The sequence below is a fragment of the Spinacia oleracea genome, chromosome 4 (genome assembly GCF_020520425.1).
Source record: "Spinacia oleracea cultivar Varoflay chromosome 4, BTI_SOV_V1, whole genome shotgun sequence".
NCBI classification, from domain to species: Eukaryota; Viridiplantae; Streptophyta; class Magnoliopsida; order Caryophyllales; family Amaranthaceae; genus Spinacia; species Spinacia oleracea.
In genome coordinates, this window is record NC_079490.1 from 128,810,701 (window position 1) to 128,834,963 (window position 24,263).

Below are 24,263 nucleotides of genomic sequence, written 5' to 3' on the forward strand. Positions count from 1 at the left end.
TTTTTTGCTTTGATTTTGGGCTGTTGAGGCGGGCTTTTGAAAGCCCCCCACAACAGACCACCTGTTGAGGCGAACAAAGTCCGCCTCAACAGCTATGTGAGTTGTTGAAGCCACGTCTGTCGAAGCGGGCCTTGTTCGCCTCAATAAGCCCAAAATGCCCCCCTCAACAGGTATTTTTTCCACTAGTGTTGATCCGTTTACGTACTATTTGTGTGACCCTACGGGTTCAGTCAAGAGTAAGCTGTGGATTAATATAATTAATTCCACTTGAACTGAAGCGGCCTCTAGCTAGGCATTCAGCTCACTTGATCTCACTGAATTATTAACTTGTTAATTAATACTGAACCGCATTTATTAGACTTAATATTATATGCATACTTGGACCAAGGGCATTATTTCCTTCAATAGTAAGATTTTAAGCGCGCGTAGCAGGATTCGAACCTCGGACCAAAGGGGAAATCAAAGCTCTATGTTTATGCCGTAGCCAATGTGACGTGAGGCCAAAGCCATTGCTCTATGTGCACAAATATATCCTAAAATAATACTATCATGGAAACTTATTGAGTTCAAGTTTGTTATTTGTTATTATTCCTGTATATTCACTACAAGAAATTGTACTATTAGCGATGGGAAATTGTAGTATTAACGACGGGGAATAAGGTCAATAATTGTTGATTAACGAAGGGATTTTCCGTTGCGAACCCGTCATAAAAGGGGGTCGTCGTTAATGGAAAATCCCGTCGTTAACCCGTCGTAAAAGACATTTGCGACGGTTGTTCCCGTCTTTGTTGGGTTGTTAGTTCCACTCAATTTAAAAGAAACACAAGTTTAAAAGAATAAAAGAATACAAGTTTAAAAGAATAAAAGAATATATTTGGGGATAGTAATAAAAATACCAACACATGATCTTGTAACAATTGTAATAGAATGCGAGATTATTAATTAGGCGAACTTTCCTTCAAATCATATAACTTAAATTATAAACTAATGTGATTCTTGCTTTGTTAAATGATTAAGCTAAATGTGGTTTCAAAACTGATGTGAAAACAAATACTAATACTATCATGGAAAAATATTAAAAATTCCCAAACAGGATATATACAATATCTGTGCAGATAGAGCAATGGCTTTGGCCTCACGTCACAATGGTTACTGCATAAACATAGAGCTTTGCTTTCCCCTTTGGTCCGAGGTTCAAATCCTGCTAAGCGCGCATAAGATCTTACTATAGTCCCCCCACCCCCATTTTGCTTTTTTGTAAGATCTTCTAATTTATTTTATTGTGTGCAATTACATTCCAGTGTTCACATTTGATTACATTTTTTTTATTGATTAATCAATTTATACCCTGTGGAAAGTTCATTTATAAAGTTTCAACACTACTTAAGTAATTATTATTCATGTATAAAATTAATAGACATTCTTGCTTTGTTAAATTATTGGAGATAAAACTTATACTATAATATGTTACTTGTTTCTCCACGAAATCATGCTTCACATGAAATGTCTTACTTGTTTCTCCACACGAAATCATACTAGTATTGGAATAATGTAAGAACTTGATGAATTTCACATGAAATGTCGAAAGAAAACAAATCACATTAGTTTGAATAATAGAAAATTAAGCTAAATAAAAATGAAATGGATTACAATTTCTACGGGATAGAAATAACTTACTAAGTGAAAGTAATAACCATTGTCATTGAGTTATAAACCCTACTTGTTAAATTGTATATGGTTATATACCATTTATAGAGTAAATAGACACTCTTGTTATTCTTATATACTAGGAATCCGAACCGCGCCCCGTCAAAAAAAGCGATGAATATTGTTTAGAAAAGAGCGCAATGTATGTGCCTAATAGACATATTGAACTCGGCCTAATTGCACTTAATATCAACGATAATATAAAATAAAAGTATATTATGTACAACACTATTTTTTCATAATGTAGATGCAAGATAAAAGTTGCTGTAGGAAATTAACAAGGAACCTCGTCCAAGAAAGGCCACCATTTTGTAATTTCTACTTTCTCATCTAGACCATGAACAAAGCTCTCTGTTGGGCTCATAATTACTGTCCGTCAAGCTCGCAAATGACTAATGAGCTATGCAAAATTACAAATTGCACAATGGACAAACTTGTAAAGCCAACGTCATCAGGCTTGAATTTTCTAAAATAAGGCCACTCGTTCAGGCGTAAGTGAATACAGCTTCTAATAGAGTTAAATATTTTCAATCGGAATTATATACTAATGATCCAGTTGATTGATTTCATGGCTGCAGGGCAATACGAACGTAACCGGAGCTCAAATCATACAAGCTTTAAACTCAGACAATGGCGACCAATTTCATATACTGGTCAAAACATTCAAACAAGACAACGTCTAAATCTAAAAGAAAAACATATTAGAAAATTTTCAAGTGCTCATTTCCTCCTACAAACCCCAATATTTTCCAGCTAATAATCTACTTGTTTTGTTAAAGTGCCTCAATCATGTCTTCCGCTTCTTGAATAGTTGTAATGGTTTGAGCATTCTCTTCCTCGAATGTAACCTCAAATTCCTCCTCAAGCTTCATCACAATCTCAACCTGCCAAATATAGTTGTAAAAAACGGCAGCAACTTATGTGACCCAGGATCTTCATAATCATGTATTGATCACTTCCCTAGCACAGTCAGACAACTGAGTGTCTATCACCGACAGATTCACAGGTGCTACCACGACTTATGTGACTCGGGTTCTTCAGAAGCATGTTTTAACTAAAGAGCTAATAGTGCACAGGGCGTAAACTGTAAAGGGATTAGGGGCTGACCAAGCATGCAATCTTGAGTCTTGATGCAATAACAGTAAAAGCCGTAAACTTACTGTGTCAAGAGAATCGGCTCTGATTTGTGAAAATTTTGTTTCGCCGGTAACTTTAGCATCCTCTGCCAAAGCAATTAAGCTGACTTTTCACTATATCACTGAACTTTGTGACCATCTCGGACTTGGCCTGCTCAACAACGCCAAATGCAGAATATTAGCTTAAAAGATATACAAGAATTTTTGGCCATTAAAGCATAATGATGAAAGGAAAACAGGATTAAACTGAGGAAGAAACTACTTACAGCACAAGAGACACTTAGACCACGTGGCATCACTGGAGTTTTCCTCCAGAATGACACTGATGACTTCTGGGCATAGTTCTTGGAGTTAAACTGTCGAGAAATAAAATACAAGAGCATGAGGTTCATAGACAACTTTAAATATCATATAACCACCAGAAACGCAACAATAGCAGAACAATTTACCCCGAAGATCGAATTATATGAAAATAAAACTTGGGAAGTGACATGCAAATATGCAAAGGAACCGATCTAGAAACAACTGACTAATTTGCTCCAAAGATCAAAATTCCAACAACAAAACAGTGAAAGTAAAACTTGGGAAGTGACATCTTAAGTCTAACTCAAAAAAAAACATACTAACATCAAAACAATGTAATTCCCTCGATGTGAAATAACATATCCTAGACTGGATATTGTTCCAGAAATTTACTAAGATTCCGGGACAAACAACACCACTAACAAGGTTGATGACATCCCTTGCTCTACATTATGTCAATCGTAGGCTGAAATAACCTTGTTGGAATTTGGGAACCATTTCAGCTGCTAGGGAAGTTATTTAAGTTGTTGGACTTACTAAGTGGTGACAGTACTAAAGCCAAGACTTTTGCACACTGGTTTGAATCGAATGGATACCTAGACCTCATGTATTTTGGGCCAACCATACCTGGGTCCGAGGAGACATAGAAGCTACATATAAAGCTGCGAGACTGGATAAGAAATCGGCACAAAAGAAACATTCAACACCTGATAAGTTATGAGGGAATAACCAACGCGTTAAAATCAACCAATGGTAGTAATAACTTATTGATGCAAGAGAAGATGTCATTCACAACAGCACCACGGTGAAAAAAAGGTTGATGTAAACGGAGGACCAATCAAATAGATGTTATTACCGGTAACAACAGGAGGGAGAATCCTAAGATTTTTTTAAAAGTATTGTAGTTGTATGGAAATATCTAAATTAACGGGGAATGAAGTGTCATCTCAGTTTGATCTACAGAAACTTCAATCAATATCCCAGTTCCTAAACTTCAATTTCATACCATACACACAAAAAATCAACAAAAATAACTAAACCCCAGTAAATCGAAAAATCTAAAAGAAAGGCTCAATACAACACCATACCCACTAATGGATTTCTCAATGAATTAATAAATCAAAGAAACAATAGCAGAAAACTGAAAGAAGGGATCAAATTCACAAGGAAGCAACGAATAAGAGAAGATTTCCCAACATTCGAGCAACCTAGAGCAGCAAATTCATGCGCCATTGGCCATTGCAGTGAAGAAAAGAGAGAAAATAGAGACTGAAAGAAAGCTGTCAATGAAGAAAGGAAGAGAGGTAGAGGAGGCCAGGAGGGAGAGGGAAGTGAAGGGAGAGAGGTACAGGAAGAAGAACAATTTTCTCTTAACAGCAGGAGTCCAAAATCAGTTCCTACAGCTGAATAAGATCACTTGCCCAACAGTTTCACAAATTTCCTACAGCTGAATAAGATCAAATTTCCACACCAGCTCTAAATTAAAGCATAAGATTTCATTCAATTAAAATTTGACAAGCAGCGACGTGGTACCTAAATACTGTCATGAGCTTACACCGCACCTTGATATACCAGAGTTAAGTTTTTTCATAAAAAGCAAACTAAATTGTAACCAATGTATAAAAAGGCTCAAGGCGCAACAAGGCGATTTGGGGTTCCCAGCGCCTCGGTGCGCCTCGGTGCGCCTCATTGAAGTGAGGCGCCCTAATAAAAAGTTAAAAAAAAAAAGGTGAAAAAATGGTGTATGCCTTGGTAGGTGCGCCTTTTTGCGCCTTTTTGCGCCTCAAAGTGCGCCTTTGTGCGCTTTTTTGCGCCTTGGTGCGCCTTTTTGCGCCTTAGGTGCGCCTCATCGAAATCGCCTCGCCTAGACAATAAAAGGCGCTGGCTCCAATCGCCTTGCGCCTCAGAGCCTAGGCGCGCCTTAAGCGCGCCTTTTTATACACTGATTGTAACCTAGCTAACAAGAGACTTTCAATCTACAAGAACAAATGCCATCAAATCAGACCATAATCCAACACACTGCACTAAAAAAATCCAATTTTTGAAACACTGATTCATCAAAGTAAACCATAATTCTACGAACCCTAATACAAAATATCAAATTCCAAATTAGACCATAAACTCATGAAAGATCAAATTCCAAGCACAACTTTCAGAAATTAAAGATTCCACAGAAACAAACAAAAAGGCTCAATATTTCCAATAATAAGAACTAAAACCAAAAAAACAGAGGCAATCAAATAATACTAAGATATAAGAACAAACAGAGAGCAATACTCTCGATGCAACTAAATGTTAAATGGAAAAAGAAAAACCAACAACATATCAGTTGAGAAGATTAACAGTTACCAACAACACATCTTACACTGGTTTCAGAAAAAAGTATCAAATTCCAAACACGAATTAATCAAATTAAACCATAAACTCATGAAAGATCAAATTCCAAACACCCATTTCAGAAAGTAAAGAAACAACCAAAACAGAAAGGGCCCAATATTTCTAACAGTAAGAACTAAAACCAAAGAAAGACAGGCAATCAAACCCATAATTACAGGATATACGAACAAACAGAAAGCAATATCCTTGATGCAACTAAATAGAGAAGAAAACAGAAAAACAAACAACAAATAAGCTGAGAATCTTAACACACAACACACAGAAAGCAAAGGCAATTCGGTCATGTTGATGATCATGCTATGAAATGTGTTTATAACATATTAAAAATAAATTGATATTTCCTAACCTTGGACTGACGGAATCAAAGAGAAGAGCCAAAAACCCGACCCTAGCTCTGCTGGCCGGAAAGTTCGTTCCTCCAAGTCCAACTCTTCCATGAGCAACCCTTTTGATGATGACATTGATAATCAAGAGAAGTCACTCCATCCCTGAATACCCTTTCACCACAAATCATGAATAAAAGTACAAAAACAACAACGAACGATTAATAGTACAAAATCCTAAAATCAAAACTGAAAATCTGGCAAATCAAACCCCATAAATAAGACGAACCAAACTGAAAACCCTAAAATCAAAACCCAAACATTTGTTAATAATCCTAAAATCCTAAAATCAAAACTGAAAATCTGGCAAAACAAACTGAAAACCCAGATTCCCAAAATCTAAATTGAAAATCCAGCAAAACAAACCCCCAAAAGTACGACGAACCAAACTGAAACCTTAAAATCAAAACCCCAAAATTTTGGTTGAAAAATCAAAGTACCAACAAATAATCCACCATCCTGCTTCAAACGATGGGATTTCGTAGGGACCTTTTCTTCTGAACTGCAAAACATGAGGGAGAGGCCGACACAAACCCGATCTCGCCTACAATTGCGCCTATCCTCTGCCTCGTTTTTGGAAATTCAAAAGAAAAAGAAAGATCCACCCCCGCCATCAAAAGATCGCCTACCCCCGCCATCAAAATGTTGTTTTCCTTTGTTCTTGCTTTGAATTCGAATCCCATGGCTGGTTAGTGAGAGGAGGAGAAGGAAAGAAGACAGGGGCGAATGGTGAGTTGTTCTAGGCTGGTGAGTTTTTTCGGAAGCCATTGCTGAGGAAGAGGAGAAAGATGACGCCATCTATATAATATACTAAAAGAGAGGAAATCAATGTGGTGATGACAAATGTCACTCATTGATTCGCCTCTCTTTAAAATAATAAAAATATTATTTTTCTCTAACTATCTCTAAATAAAAAACTATTATGGACTACATAATATTACAAAAGGTCTTGCGCGCACAAGGTGTACAATAAATTTATTGTACACCAAGATAATTTTTATACAGTTTTTTGTAACTTTAACGGGTTAAATGATTAATTTATACATTATTATTGATTTTGAAGAAATAATTTTGATTCAAATGAAAAAAATTATCATTAAAAAATAGATAACTTTTACATATATAAGTGTAACTTTTAAGTATTTTGAGTCAACTTTTACTCTGGTGTACGATATTTATTGTACACCCATTGTAAATAAGAATTTGTGATAATATTATATTTTCTAAATACAAGGAAACTATATATGCATATACGATATGATTGACTAAATATACTATTGATTTTATTTATGTATAACATGGATATCTTTACATTTTACAAAATATATGACTACTTTTCCATTATATTTTATTCTATATATACATTATTGGATCTTCAATATATATATCTGATATCTATAAACTATAGTAAATGAAAGGAACTCAATGTAATTAACTAACTTATTCAGCAATTTGACTTAAGCATCATAACTTTAATGAAAGTGGCCGTGCATTATTATGTATACAAAGTATTTATTGATTATGGTCTACAAAGTTTATGTATTGATTATGGTCTATCAAGTGTTTATACTCTATTTTTAAGGTATTAAACAACTTTTAAATTTTTTATATTATATCTATATAATATACTAAAAGAGAGGAAATCAATGTGGTGATGACAAATGTCACTCATTGATTCGCCTCTCTTTAAAATAATAAAAATATTATTTTTCTCTAACTATCTCTAAATAAAAAAACTATTATGGACTACATAATATTATATTTTCTAAATACAAGGAAACTATATATGCATATACGATATGATTGACTAAATATACTATTGATTTTATTTATGTATAACATGGATATCTTTACATTTTACAAAATATATGACTACTTTTCCATTATATTTTATTCTATATATACATTATTGGATCTTCAATATATATATCTGATATCTATAAACTATAGTAAATGAAAGGAACTCAATGTAATTAACTAACTTATTCGGCAATTTGACTTGAGCATCATAACTTTAATGAAAGTGGCCGTGCATTATTATGTATACAAAGTATTTATTGATTATGGTCTACAAAGTTTATGTATTGATTATGGTCTATCAAGTGTTTATACTCTATTTTTAAGGTATTAAACAACTTTTAAATTTTTTATATTATATAATATACTAAAAGAGAGGAAATCAATGTGGTGATAACAAATGTCACTCATTGATTCGCCTCTCTTTAAAATAATAAAAATATTATTTTTCTCTAACTATCTCTAAATAAAAAACTATTATGGACTACATAATATTATATTTTCTAAATACAAGGAAACTATATATGCATATACGATATGATTGACTAAATATACTATTGATTTTATTTATGTATAACATGGATATCTTTACATTTTACAAAATATATGACTACTTTTCCATTATATTTTATTCTATATATACATTATTGGATCTTCAATATATATATCTGATATCTATAAACTATAGTAAATGAAAGGAACTCAATGTAATTAACTAACTTATTCGGCAATTTGACTTAAGCATCATAACTTTAATGAAAGTGGCCGTGCATTATTATGTATACAAAGTATTTATTGATTATGGTCTACAAAGTTTATGTATTGATTATGGTCTATCAAGTGTTTATACTCTATTTTTAAGGTATTAAACAACTTTTAGGGATAGTAATTTTTAAATTCATGAGTACAAATACTAGCATTGTCATAACCAAAGTGATGCTCAGTACTATACATGGTCTCTTATATAGCAAATATAATACCACTCTATTATAAACTTTGTACCGTACATTGTCATAATTAACCAAAGTGTTTAGTTCGAATAGTATGTGTAGCAATAAGGTAATGACAATGTACTGTACAAAGTTTGTACTATTCGAATTAAACACTTGGTAGAGTTTGTATTAACTGCTGAAGTTCTTCCATTAGCTATAACGCATACACAATTAACTAAACATACTACTCCGTATTGATTTTATTTATATATAACATGGATATCTTTACATTTTACAAAGTATATGACTACTTTTCCATTGTATTTTATGCTATATATACATTATTGGATCTTCAATATATATTTGATATCTATAAAAATTATAGTAAAAAAGAGGAAACAAATGTGGTGATGACAAATGTCACTCTATTCGTCTCTTTTATAATATAAATAACTACAAATTTTTTTTGATTTATATTTGTTAAATATATTTTTTGTGCACCATATACAAATAAAATCTTTGTGATATCAAAAATAATATAATCATATTAATTATAATATACTCCGTAAACAATAAAGGATTATATTTATGTTTGAAAATATTTAATACCTTAATTTACTACTTCGCATAAGACATTGTGTGTAGTATATATAATAAAACCATAAGTTTACTAAAGTATAATACTACGTATACAACATCATCGATTAATTTATAATATTCTATTGTAGATGATTTATAAAATTATTGTCAAATCAACTACTTTTATAAAGTATATGTGTTGAATTTTGCTTACAAACTTTACCGACCACTTTGTAGCAATGAACGGTTTCTTAGTTCATTTTGTTTATTTCAGTTTTGTTATATATCTTTTTTTGATTCTCATAACAAAATAAAAACAATATTATTAGTACTTAATTATGAAAAACATCACAATAAGATAAGTGGTGGGCTGATACACATAAAACGGGTATTAAATGGGTATGGATACTTAAGTGATTGATGAAAATGATTATATATTTTCTAATAATTTTTTTAAAAAAAAGTGTAATAAAAATCAAAAGCTTATAATATGAAAAAGACATAACAAGGGTTAGACGTGAGCGTATGCATACATATAGTTTATAAAAATTTGAAATTTGCATTTTAAAATTTATATTAAGTTCGATAATGTTGATGAATAAGATAAATTGTGTGTAGTATATATAATAAAACCATAAGTTTACTAAAGTATAATACTACGTATACAACATCATCGATTAATTTATAATATTCTATTGTAGATGATTTATAAAATTATTGTCAAATCAACTACTTTTATAAAGTATATGTGTTGAATTTTGCTTACAAACTTTACCGACCACTTTGTAGCAATGAACGGTTTCTTAGTTCATTTTGTTTATTTCAGTTTTGTTATATATCTTTTGTTGATTCTCATAACAAAATAAAAACAATATTATTAGTACTTAATTATGAAAAACATCACAATAAGATAAGTGGTGGGCTGATACACATAAAACGGGTATTAAATGGGTATGGATACTTAAGTGATTGATGAAAATGATTATATATTTTCTAATAATTTTTTTAAAAAAAAGTGTAATAAAAATCAAAAGCTTATATTATGAAAAAGACATAACAAGGGTTAGACGTGAGCGTATGCATACATATAGTTCATAAAAATTTGAAATTTGCATTTTAAAATTTATATTAAGTTCGATAATGTTGATGAATAAGATAAATTTTTTGAATGAGTCAAGTGAGTTAAGGGGGCACGTGCATGAAACTTTTAAATGAATCTTTGGTCGAATGTGGATGGACATTATAATACATCATATTTGGTCTACTAACTAATATATCATATTTGGGTTGGTCGAGCGGAGATAATTTTGGAATTTCTAACTCCATAAGCCGACTTTATAACGGTTATATCTTATAGAGGTTTATATTGCACGAGGTAGTATCTTATATTATAACAACAATATTATTTATATGTTTACAACAATAAAAATATTTTTTATATGTTAATGTAAAGGATTGCAATATCACTTATATATACAAAATTTTGTGCAAGATTAATATTTTATATGTAACCGTGCATCACACTTGATGATGGGCCGAGTTTCGATTTTAGATTGGGATGACGACGAAGATAAACATAGATTATTGACTAATATTGACTAATAAATAGAGATTGAGTGTTGGTGAACGAATATGAGGATAACATGTACCCACCTCAGTGATTGGATAAATTCGAATTTATTGGATTTGAATATTTGATAAAATCCTAATTATGCATGTCGTTTTCTTTTAAAAAGTTATCAATATCGTAGCTAATACAATCAATTTTATAGTAAACTAATATCTCGATCCATACATTAAAATATTAGCTGAAAGGCAAAGTGAATTATTTACCGAATATTAGATTGTTAGTTGGGCGGGGTTTTGGGAGTCACCCCGCACATCCGCCCCAAGAGGGCGAGATGGAGGAATATTTGGAGGGTGATGGGATTAAAAATGTATTTGTCGCGGGTGACGGAGCGATTATATATAGATTTTAGATTGGATCCACCCACTTTAGATCGATTACCTTTCATCTAATTTTTGTTTTGAGGGGGAAAAAATAGATGAAGGATAAACGAGCTAAAGCGGGTGGGTCCAATCTAATTGAGTATGAATATATCAACATATTTTTTTTACTACTGGCCTATATATTATAGTTTTTTGTTCATTTACTCAATCACTCTTAGACAACCGAATTGTCGAAAACTCTAGAATAAAGTTTTAAAATTTAAAACTCTGTGAGTAAAAAAATGTTGCGTCTAATGATATGTTTGATTATTTGAGGTGTGTGTGGATACATGTGTGAGTGTTGGAGCAGACCTGGATGGTTTTTTTACCCCTCAAAACAAGGACTGGGGAGGGTGGTTACCGTTCCTATCGTGGGTGACGGGGATGGGGATACAAATTTTAGTCGGGTATGGTTTGTGGAGGCTCAACCCTACCTCAAAGTCAAAATAAATGGGTGGGATAATGAAGTAGATAGGACGAGTATTAAGTGGGTATCTATCAAAGTGAAGGATGGATGAGAATATATTTATGCTTGATCCATGTGATGAATGACCTAGGATGAAAATAATTTTGTCTATATAACCTTATTCATCTTGATTTTTTAAATAAATAAGATACCCAAAATGACAATAACGGATTTTTCTACCATTAATTTAATTAGGAGAATATGTATAAGCTCTATTTTAATAATAATTATCTACTACGTAGTACTATAGTTTAGATTTCATATAACTTTATAGTTGGATTATAAATCGTGCATCGCACGGGTATTATACTAGTTACGTACTGAGGGAGAGGAGAGAGATCGCAGATGGCAAAGGAAGGAGGTCAAACGTGGAAAATAAAGGAATCCCAACGTGGCAAAAGAGTAAGGGTAAAACGGGTATTCCACGTTAATTTACTGTTCCAAACTTGATGTTGTTGCTTTTATAAGGGTTATAGATTAGAGATAAACCTTAAATTATTTTCAAATATAAAGGAATTGTTTCTCCCCTAAAGTAAAGTTTATTACCATAATAATATTGGAATGATTTTTCTATTATAAAGGGATAGTAATAAAAATACCAACATATGATCTTGAAACGATTGTAATAAAACACGGGATTGTGAGGCGGACTTTCGGACAAATTCCAAAAGGTGAATATTAGTATAGAATACATTAGTCTCCTAGAATTTCTTGTTATATTAATGTATTTAAAAATAAAGGTCGAATCACCACAACAAATCACAAAATCTAAAGACACGATGAATTGGATTAAAGTTTCTTCGTGACAAATCTATATATCTATATATATTATACTAAAAGAGAGAAAATCAATGTGGTGATGACAAATGTCACTCATTGATTGTCCTCTCTTTTAATTAAAAAAAATTAATTTAAAAATGTTAATTTAGGTAAAGTATCATTGATTTTATTATACTCCGTAAATCATAATGATTCTTTTGATAATAACATTCTAAAAATAAATGCCTGCTCTTTCTCCCTTCCTAATCAAACAATTCAATTACGCGGAATATTATTACTTTACTCCAATATCATATTACGTACGAAGTATGTTTTAACTTATAGTTTCAATATCATATTACGAAATATGTTCTGAAAGCCTTTTCTAATATTTTTAACGGTTTATGAAATTATTCTCTACAAAAAGTTATTAACGATTTAAAGAAAAAATTTCCAAACTCTTTCCCACTGTAAGATCGCCAAACCTATGCAAATCTATCTATGACATAAAAACAAAAAGGTAATTCAATACCAAGAATGACAATAATCCATACAAGAGCTCTAATGTTCAACATTAAACAACATGAGAAACAACCTAATAAGGTTGAAAGAGGAGTTGGTTATTTTTATTAATAGTGTCTTTCTAATATAATCAAATAATTAAGACACTATTTTTTTTAATAGCGTATGTTTAATAGAATAAAATAACAAAAAGGTAATTTAATACGAGTAGTTTCCATTAAGATTCCATGTATGAGTTTATTTTTTCCAATCTTTGATGAGAATAAGGAAAATGTTTTTTTTTATGGTTATTAACGAATTTTGCTGTTTAAGTTTTGATTAAAGTAGATTCATAGTATATTTTATTTTTAAAATGTAATTATATAGATTTTTTCATCTTTCTAAATGTAATTATAAGTTTTGAACAGTTGGGATTTAAAATATTATACGTAGTAGTAGCTACCGTTTTATTGTAGCCATGTGATATCAAGAATCTAAAAAAAAAATATTATGAACAATGCTTGACAATAATTTTATTTTTTCTGGTAAATAGTAGAAAGTTATTACCAAAAGGCAGAAAGTATTTTTGCGTGAGAATAAAATATATATATATTGCATTAGACCCTTTTCCATAAAAAAAGATATAAAAATAATTATATGTGAAAATATAATTAGGCAAAATATATAGCCTTATTATGCTATTTTAGACTATAAAAATTGAAACAAAAAATAGATATTCATTTACACATTATAATAAATAAGACGTATTAATCTATACTCCGTATACTAGAAACATATTTTTAATCTAGATATGTATACTATACTAAAAGAGACGAAAATTGATATTGAATTCACAAATGTTACTCTCTGATTTGCCTCTTTTATAAATTTAAGAAATTTATAGAATATAAAATTCTCTATCCTATAGTTTTCTGTTAATTTCACCTTATAAAAAGATTTTGATTCTATTTTCCTCAAAAAATAAAAATAATCATGCTATTCATGTGGGATCTTTTTGTAAATTATATTTTCTATATTTTGGTAACAAATGCAAACAATAAGATTATCTTTTTATAAAAAATAATTCTTTACACGTAGTAGAGTTTATAAAAATTTAAAAGTAGTCTACGGATTTATACGTAAATTAGAATTTCAAACAAAGTAGGAAATCAATCAAATATGAATAAGAGGGTACTCTAATATTTTAACAACTAAAGTCGATAATTATCACCGCCATTAATTTTACTATTTTATGCTTCTTATATGTTAACAACTAAATTTGATAATTATCAATGTCATTGATGGTAATATTTCACTACTTAAAAAAATGCGTAACTCCCTTCAACATGAGCAAAGCTTATGTATCCTAATCTATACTCTACTACGTAATTCCTTAATTTTTAGATGCAACTTTTTGATTTTTTAGATGCAAATATTCTATATTTGGTCGTGGCCCAACCTGAACCCGACTCGAGCCACTTCTTGATCATGTATGAAGTATAATATATAGATTTTCAAAGCTTTAAATCCTACAATGTCAAAATATTAAGACAAAATGTTTGTAGAAGAATATAATCCTAGCAAATATATATGGATACCATCAATATGACAACTAATATCACATGTCATATAAAAATATATTTATATCATCGAAAACACAATCAAAAGAATTATTAAAAAATTATGAAAATAACCACAATAAGATAAGTGGTGGGCCGAGAAAGATAAAACGGGTATTAATTAAGTGGGTATTGATACCTAAGTGATGGACAAGAATGATAAAAAATAAATTTATATTGTTTCTACTTTTTTTAAGTGTAATAAAAAATCAAAATCCTATAATATGAAAAACAAATAACAAGGTTAGAAATGAGCACATACATACATATAGCTAAGAGAAATTGAAATTTGCATTATAAAACTTATATTAAGCTCGATTTAAAATTATGTTGATGAATAAGGTAAATTATTGAAAGAGTCAAGTGAGTTAAGAACATGGGGTGGGAAAGTTTGGAATGAATCTTTGGTCGGATAAAGTGAGTGGTCACTATAATGTATCATATTTGGTTTACTAATATATCATATTTGGGGTGGTGGGGCCGAGATAGTTTTAGAATTTATAACTCCATAAGCCATAGACTTTATAATTGTTATACTCCATACGCCAAATATGATTTTGGAGTATCTTACAAGGGTTTATATTATCATATATTATAACAGAATTATCATTAATATGTTTGCAACAACAAAAATGTTTTTTTATAAGTAAATTTAAAGGATTACAATATTAACAAAATGTTTTTTTATAAGTTATCTTACAAGGAGTATATATAAAATTTTGTGTAAAATTAAAATTTTAATAAGTAAATTGTGCATCACACGTGATGATGTGACGAGTTTGGATTTTATATTGGGGTGATGATAAAGATAAACATAGATGATTGACAAATATTGACTAATAAATAGAGATTTGATGTTGGTGACCGGGATAAGGATAACATGAACCTAGATCTTGAATTTATTGGATCGATTTGAGCACTCACCAATCCTAATTATACTTTTAAATATTTTTATCAATAGTATAACTAATACAATAAATTTTAATAATAAACTTATGTCAATGTATTCAAAAGTTGGTTTAAAGGCAAAGTGAATTATTAACCGAATATACTGATGCCATATTGTCAGTTGGGTTGGTTTTTGGGAGACCTCCCCCAGGGATCAACTCCAATTGGGTGGGGATGAAGGAAAGTTTAGCGGGTGATGGGGATAAAAATGAATTCTCCGGGTGACGGTGCGATGATGGATTTTAGATTTAACCGTTCACCTCTCTTATCTTTCATCTAATTTATTATGAATATATCAATAATTATTTACTACTAGCCTACATTTACTCCGTATAATATTTTGCTTATTTACCCAATTACTCTCATCAGACAACCGAATTGTCGAATACTTTATGATAGTGTTTTAAAATTAAAAACCCTCTTGCCGAAAAAAAATGTTGAGTTTAGGGGTTGGGTTTGAGGCGGATATAGATACACAAGTGGGTAATATATGGAGCGGGGATGAATTATAGTTTTTACCTCTGAAGACGTGGATTTGGAGGGTGGGTATTGTTCTTATCGTGGGTGGCGAGGATGGGGATGAGAATTTTAGGTATACGTGTACCGGTACGGTATGGAGGCTCTGGCCCACCCCAAAGTCATATCGATCTAGCTGAATAAAGTAAATGCTTGAGGTGCGTGTTAAGTGATCAGGTAATGAGGTAGATGTGGCGACCCTATCAAGGTGAAGGGTGAATGGGAATAACTTTACACATGATACAGGTGATGAATGGAGATAAAAATAATTTTACTTATGTACCCTTATTCGTTTTAGTTTTCTTAATAAGTAAAACATCGAATATGGAAATAACAAATGTATCCATCATTAATTTTAATTAGGATAATATTTATAAGCTTTATTTTCATAATAATTGACTACAACTGTAGTTTAGATTTCATATAAATTTATATTTTAGATTATAAATCGTGCATCGCACGGGTACTATACTAGTTTATCTCACTGTAGAGTAATAGTAAGTTGTTTGAATGGTTTAAAGACCTATTTATTTAATTATATTTAGTTAGGAAAACTTTCCTGCAAATTCGAAAAGTGAATATTAGTGCATGAGATTTGGGGATAGTAATAACAATACCAACACATGATGTTGTTTTACAAGAAATATCTAAACACCAAAAATTATATGAGTTTTAATCATAGAATCACAAGCTTACAATGAAATGTGTCAAGTTTGTTATTTGTTATTATTCCTGTATATTCACTACAAGAAATTGTACTATTAGCGACGGGAAATTGTAGTATTAACGACGGGGAATAAGGTCAATAATTGTTGATTAACGAAGGGATTTTCCGTTGCGAACCCGTCATAAAAGGGGGTCGTCGTTAATGGAAAATCCCGTCATTAACCCGTCGTAAAAGACATTTGCGACGGTTGTTCCCGTCTTTGTTGGGTTGTTATTTCCAATCAATTTAAAAGAAACACAAGTTTAAAAGAATAAAAGAATACAAGTTTAAAAGAATAAAAGAATATATTTGGGGATAGTAATAAAAATACCAACACATGATCTTGTAACAATTGTAATAGAATGCGAGATTATTAATTAGGCGAACTTTCCTTCAAATCATATAACTTAAATTATAAACTAATGTGATTCTTGCTTTGTTAAATTATTAAGCTAAATGTGGTTTAAAACTAATGTGAAAACAAATACTAATACTATCATGGAAAAATATTAAAAATTCCCAAACAGGATATATACAATATCTGTGCAGATAGAGCAATGGCTTTGGCCTCACGTCACAATGGTTACTGCATAAACATAGAGCTTTGCTTTCCCCTTTGGTCCGAGGTTCAAATCCTGCTAAGCGCGCATAAGATCTTACTATAGTCCCCCCACCCCCATTTTGCTTTTTTGTAAGATCTTCTAATTTATTTTATTGTGTGCAATTACATTCCAGTGTTCACATTTGATTACATTTTTTTTATTGATTAATCAATTTATACCCTGTGGAAAGTTCATTTATAAAGTTTCAACACTACTTAAGTAATTATTATTCATGTATAAAATTAATAGACATTCTTGCTTTGTTAAATTATTGGAGATAAAACTTATACTATAATATGTTACTTGTTTCTCCACGAAATCATGCTTCACATGAAATGTCTTACTTGTTTCTCCACACGAAATCATACTAGTATTGGAATAATGTAAGAACTTGATGAATTTCACATGAAATGTCGAAAGAAAACAAATCACATTAGTTTGAATAATAGAAAATTAAGCTAAATAAAAATGAAATGGATTACAATTTCTACGGGATAGAAATAACTTACTAAGTGAAAGTAATAACCATTGTCATTGAGTTATAAACCCTACTTGTTAAATTGTATATGGTTATATACCATTTATAGAGTAAATAGACACTCTTGTTATTCTTATATATTAGAGATAAACCTTAAATTATTTTCAAATATAAAGGAATTGTTTCTCCCCTAAAGTAAAGTTTATTACCATAATGATTTTTCTACTATAAAGGGATAGTAATAAAAATACCAACATATGATCTTGAAACGATTGTAATAGAACACGGGATTGTGAGGCGGATCGACTTTCGGACAAATTCTAAAGACACAATGAATTGGATTCAAGTATCTCACTGTGGAGTAATACTAACTTGTTTGTATGGTTTAAAGCCCTATTTGTTTATTATAAATAGTTAGGAAAACTTTCCTTCAAATTTTAAAAGGTGAAAATTAGTGCATGAGATAAAATAACAGAAACACAAGTTTAAAAGAATAAGAGAATAGATTTGGGGATAGTAATAACAATACCAACACATGATCTTATAACAATTGTAATAGAATGCGAGATTATTAGGCGAAATTTCCTTCAAATCATATGAGGTTTAAAAAAGAAGAGAATAGATTTGGTTCCTCTTATTTCATGTTATATAAAATGATATTAACTTTGAAAAATTGTATGAGTTTCAATCAACTTTGGGAAATAAATACGAGATTATGAGGCGAACTTTAGGGTTTAGGGTTTAGGGTATACTTGCTAAGGGTTTAAACATCCGATTTAACTCAATATTTAAAAGTAAATATCTTCAAATACGTATGTTAAAAAAAATATAAAATTTTTATATTGTTAAACTACATATTAAGACGAACAAAACAAGATCACACATAATTTTGCCACCATGCCACCATCACTATTTATTGGAAATAACCTTTAGGGGAAAAACAATAGTTCAAAATAATTTTGCTTTTTACGGGTAAAAATCCCGTCGCAAAAGGGCTTTTACGACGGGGATAACAACCCAACAAAGACGGGAACAACCGTCGTAAATATATTTTACGACGGGTTAATAACGAGATTTTCCATTAACGACGACCCCCTTTTATGACAGATTCGCGACGGAAAATCCTGTCGTTAATCAACAATTATTGACCTTATTTCCCGTCGTTAATAGTACAATTAAATGATAATTTTTAAATAACCCATATTTAAATAACCTATATTTACAAGTATAATTACAATTATGTCGGACTGTTTTCAATTAGTTCTAGTGCCATACTATAGCCAAAATAATATTATTACATCAATCATATTGCAGGACTGTTTTCAATTAGTTCCATTGCCATTTTTCTTTTCTCATTGAATTCGCTGGTCATCGCATGATACAACAACCATTCTCCGGTGACAGTAGGGTGGTTGTCGGGCTAGAAATATGAAAGTATATAATGTTAATTATGTCATAATGAACATCAAAGTTTAAGGAGATAAATAACATCAAAGTTTATGTACATACCAAATTGAGTGGGCCTCTAATACGATCGATGCACTGTTGTATGTACGAGAGCATGTAGATGCCGCAACTTACCCTTGAAAGAGAGTGACGTTGGGGAAATGTTAATTAAGCATTAACCCGTAGACAAGAAATAGACAACAAATATAGATACTAACCCGTCGACTTGTTTAGCAACATCTAGTTCCTTCCTCTCCCAGGTGATGACCTCCCCGTGACGCCAAGACGTATCCAAAAAAGATGCGAAAATGTCAAATGCCTTTGCCTGGTACATTTGCGTCCCAATTAGAATATGCTGAATGCAGTAAATTTGTAGACATTTAAGTACTACGATCGGTAACAAGTTACCAGTGCGTTTATTTCGTTTTCCCGATGAATGCAAGGGTCTCTAAACAGGGAATTATGACCCACAATTTAGAGGTGTTGGTATTGATAATTAAAGCCCACCAATGACCTTCAACCAACGTCGGGAGGAACACCTAAATGCACAAGAGGTGTTAAATATATTGTTCACAGAGATATATAACCCCGACGAAGAAGGTTTTAGCTTACCGAAAACATCGAGTCAGCGGTTATGTTGGGATGTATACCCAATTTTTCTCGTGAAAGGGACCGAGCTAACCATGACACATCTTTGTCCTTCTTCGCTATCACTTTAGTCTTCAGAAATTGAAAATATGTCGTTAGAAACTGAAAATGTTGTCGGACTTACAAGGTAACAAGGAATTTACCGAAAATATTGATGGAAGAACGATCCTTTGGCCCTGCCCTTCGAATTCCCTCACCCACTTGCATGTTAATATGTTTGCAAATGTGTCAACAAACTGCATAAGAAGTATGGGTTATTGTCGATGTTCAACCATAAGACCGACAAAAATGGCTACCTGATTATCTACCTGATCGTCCATCCATGATCTTTCCCCGACTACAGTGTAGCATGATTTCATGCTTGCCCATCGGCCATGACATTGTAGGACTGGTACATAAACATCATCATCATCCTCATCTGTTTTTGTACTCCTATTACAAAAAAACGGCAAAAAACAGTATTTATTTCATGAGTGTATCGAATCATAGCATTTTATTGAGACATGAGTCACAACCTCAAAATTTCAAATGCACTTTTCACACCTAGTTTTTCGAGTATTTCTTCGGGGGATCTTTAATTTGTTTGCTTCCACGATCACATGATTTTTAAGAGCTAACTTCTTTGCTTACGGCTTTACTTATTTGGAATTCATGGTTCACAGGCGTCTGTATCATTCTTCGAGTGAACCCCTTGATTATTAACTAACATTGATTGACAATGCACAAAAGCAATTTAAATTGGTTACACAATACATACATGTGAACTATAAAACTATAAAACATTCGACACAAGCAATGTAAATTCCAGCAAGATATTTAACAAGTATTTAACAAATACCTTGTTCTTGTTCCCATTCTGCCCTACATTCGACACATCGGCACTCTTTTCATCAGTGATCCGCTCATTTTCATTCTGCCATTGATCCACCTCATGTTTAGGGACCTCTTCTTCCTCGTCATTCTTCGGCGCCTCCTCATCATCATTATTCTCATTTTTCTTCTGCTTCACCTCCTCATAATTATCCTCATTCTTCGGCGCCTCCTCATTCTCCTCCTCCTCATTCTTCGGCGCCTCCTCATTCTCCTCCTCCTCATTCTTCGGCACCTCCTTCACCTCCCGATTCTCAGCATCATCATCATTCACTACACCCTGATCCGGACAATGACAATGCAACTATAAAAATTTGACGAATGCAATGTACATCAAAAAGTAACAAATGAGTAGATTAAACAATACCTGGTTGGAGTTATTCACATCATCACTTGCCTCTTTCACCTCAATCTCAGCAGAATCATGATCATTCTTCTCCTGAGTAATCTTATTCACATCACGATCCACATTCGGACAATTCCACTATACAACATTTGACACAAGCAATGTAAGTCCCAGCAAGATATTTAACAAATGCAAGTATAATGCAAGTAATCTCCATTTGACACAAGCAATGTAGCTCGCAGCAAGATATTTAATAAGTGACTTGATTAAACAATACCTGGTCGTCATTCACATAATCATTTACATCAGCTCCATCATGAATCACGTGGGCTAAAGCATCGGCTAAATGTAATAAATCATCTCCATCTTTCAAGGCTAGGGACATCGGATCAGCTCCATTTGCGGCTTGGTGCTCCGCTAGCGCCGCGGCTTGCTGCTCCGCTATATACATTGGACCCACTAGCTCAATTTCTACTTCCTCCTCCACTATATCCAGCTCCATTGGATCCACCTTCGGTTGTGTCTCTACTTCCTATGTCGTTTCGTCCGTTGCGGCTTCTTCCTCCGCGGGGGATTCTTCTTCTACCTCCAGCCCCATTTCCTTCGGTTCGTCCGTTGCGGCTGCTTCTTCTAATTCCTCTTCTACTCCCTCTAAGGCTTGCTTCTTAGAAAATCTCTCCCTTTGTCTTTTATCCCTTTCTCTTTTCTCCATGGCATGTTGGTGAGGGGTTTTAGCACATGTGGCCTTTCTTCTCTTTCTTAAGACCAAGTCAGGATCATCTTCAAATTTCTTCTGCAGAGAGACACCATGAAATGTTTGTTCCAGATTACGGGACATAGTATGAAATGAAACTAAACCTAACCCTAAACCCTAAACCTTTACCTCCTCCACAAGATTAACGGGTGTACAGTCCCTTGCTTCTCTGGTGTGTGGTTCGCCATATGCGACATCTAAACACTGAAAGATAAATGGAATAATGCAAAATGTTAAAAACCCTAAAATAACTGAACGTTGCAAGTGACAAAATGCAAAATCAACCACTCACCCCTAATTTGCCAAAGTCTTCTTTAGCGGTCCCCTTGGCCCTCTTACTTTTGGGTTCCAACCTGTCGTCTTTCTTTGCTTTGCTTACCTCTTCTGTGGTCCAAACCATAATCCTTGGGAACAATGTCCAAGAGATTGGGGGGCGGTCAAGTCGATCAAGGTACAAAATCTGCAATCATTATGTACAAACTCCGATAAGAAAATAAGAAAATAATTCTAATAAAAGAGAAAATAAGAATGTATACTCACCGCAAGATACAGAAGGCACCCACCACAACCCTTAGCAAAACCATTAGCGTAAAACTTGGTGAGGAAAGTTTTAGTAGATCTAATGGTTTTGTTTAATATCAATGCCGACCAGTCATAGGTTGCTGCATTTGCGGCCACTGTTATGGCAGGCAACAAGTCGGATGCCAAATGATGCGATGTAGTAGGACAAAGAACCAGTCCTAAAGCAATGATCAGAAAGGCAGTCTTCCAGACTTCTTCATTGGTATATACTACTTCAGCCTCAACCTTTGGTATGGTGGCCTTCATCTCAATGGTCCAGTTCCATTTTTTCCAACCTCTCCATATCTATCCAGTAGATCTTTCACCTTTTTCTTCATAAGCTCACTCTTCTGAGTTAAAGGGACTGCAGTACCTCTACATGGTGTCCCCAAAATACAAAAAACTTGGTTCTTGGACAGTGGAAACCTATTACCACCAACAACCAGTTCTTTGCGTAATGGATCTACCTTAGTCAGTAACCAATAGCAAAGTTCTCTCGGTTGCGTTTTGTTTACCAACCAGCCTAATGTCCCAAATCCCATTTCTTTCATCCACCTCTTCTTTCTTGGACAAAACTGAGAGACAATGGCACCAAAAGCCTCCACTCGACAGTTTAGGTTTGCCGACTTGGTGAAATTCTTACGCAGGGTCTGCAGGACCGTCTCGTCAGCTATAACCTGACCGCCCATACTCAAATGATGATTCTGTAAGAATATAAAAAAGTTAATTCACACTCCAATATTATATTAATGCGCCCTAATTCTTTGACTGTAAAGAAGAAGAAAAATACATTACCTTCAATATCTCTTCTGTTATCTTTACCGATGGCACGGTCTTCTTGTCATCTTGTGGAGGTGTTGAAACCTTTCCACTGGTATGCTTCCTCTTCCTCTTCAGTGTTGTAGATTTTTTTTTTCTCTTCCTCTTCCTCTTTCTCTTCTACTTTATCTATTTTATTCTACAAAAATCAAGTAGAAAACCCTAAGATAAACTGGCAGAATATTTTCCAATCTAGAAAAGTCAACATTAGTCAACTAATCTAGAAAAGTCAACATTAGTCAACGAATCTAGAAAAGTCAACATTATTCAACTAATCTAGAAAAGTCAACATTAGTCAACTAATCTAGAAAAGTGAACATTAGTCAACTAGTGTCAAAAGAACACTGCTAATCTAGAAAAGTCAACATTAGTCAACTAATCTAGAAAAGTCAACATTAGTCAACTAGTGTCAAAAGAACACTGCTAGTTCAGAAAAACAAAAACATAATCACACTTTCCATAACCTACCAACTTAATATCCCACTTTCCATAACACCAAAACAAAAACAATGACATAATCACATCAACCTACCAACTTAATATCCCACTTTCCATAACACCAAAACAAAAACAATGACATAATCACATCAACCTACCAACTTAATATCCCACTTTCCATAACACCAAAACAAAAACAATCACATAATCACATGAAAATCTGCTCTTCTTTTCATCCAAAATTTACCAACAAAGTTAACCAACCACAAAATTAACCAAGCATGATCGCATTAACCAACTATCAACATTAACCAAGCATGATAAAACTAACCAACCACATAAACTTAAGCATTAAAAAATTAACCAACCACATAAATTTAAGCATTAAAAGATTAACTAACCACATAATCGACTGTGTAGCCCACTATATCGTCCAACTTGTCATCTTCTACATCGGAGCTCACATCATCTTCTTTATCGGAGACGAGTGTCTTTTCTCCTCTTCCTCTTCCTCTTCCTCTTCCTTTCCCTCTCCCTCTCCCTCTCCCTCTCCCTCTCCCTCT

At 32.6% G+C, this 24,263-nt stretch overlaps 1 pseudogene; it reads right to left on the reverse strand.

The window, feature by feature from the left end:
* Positions 1 to 2,330: 2,330 nt before the first annotated feature.
* LOC110779085 (acyl carrier protein 2, chloroplastic-like) lies at positions 2,331 to 6,715 on the reverse strand (annotated as a pseudogene).
* Between the last annotated feature and the right edge of the window lie 17,548 nt (positions 6,716 to 24,263).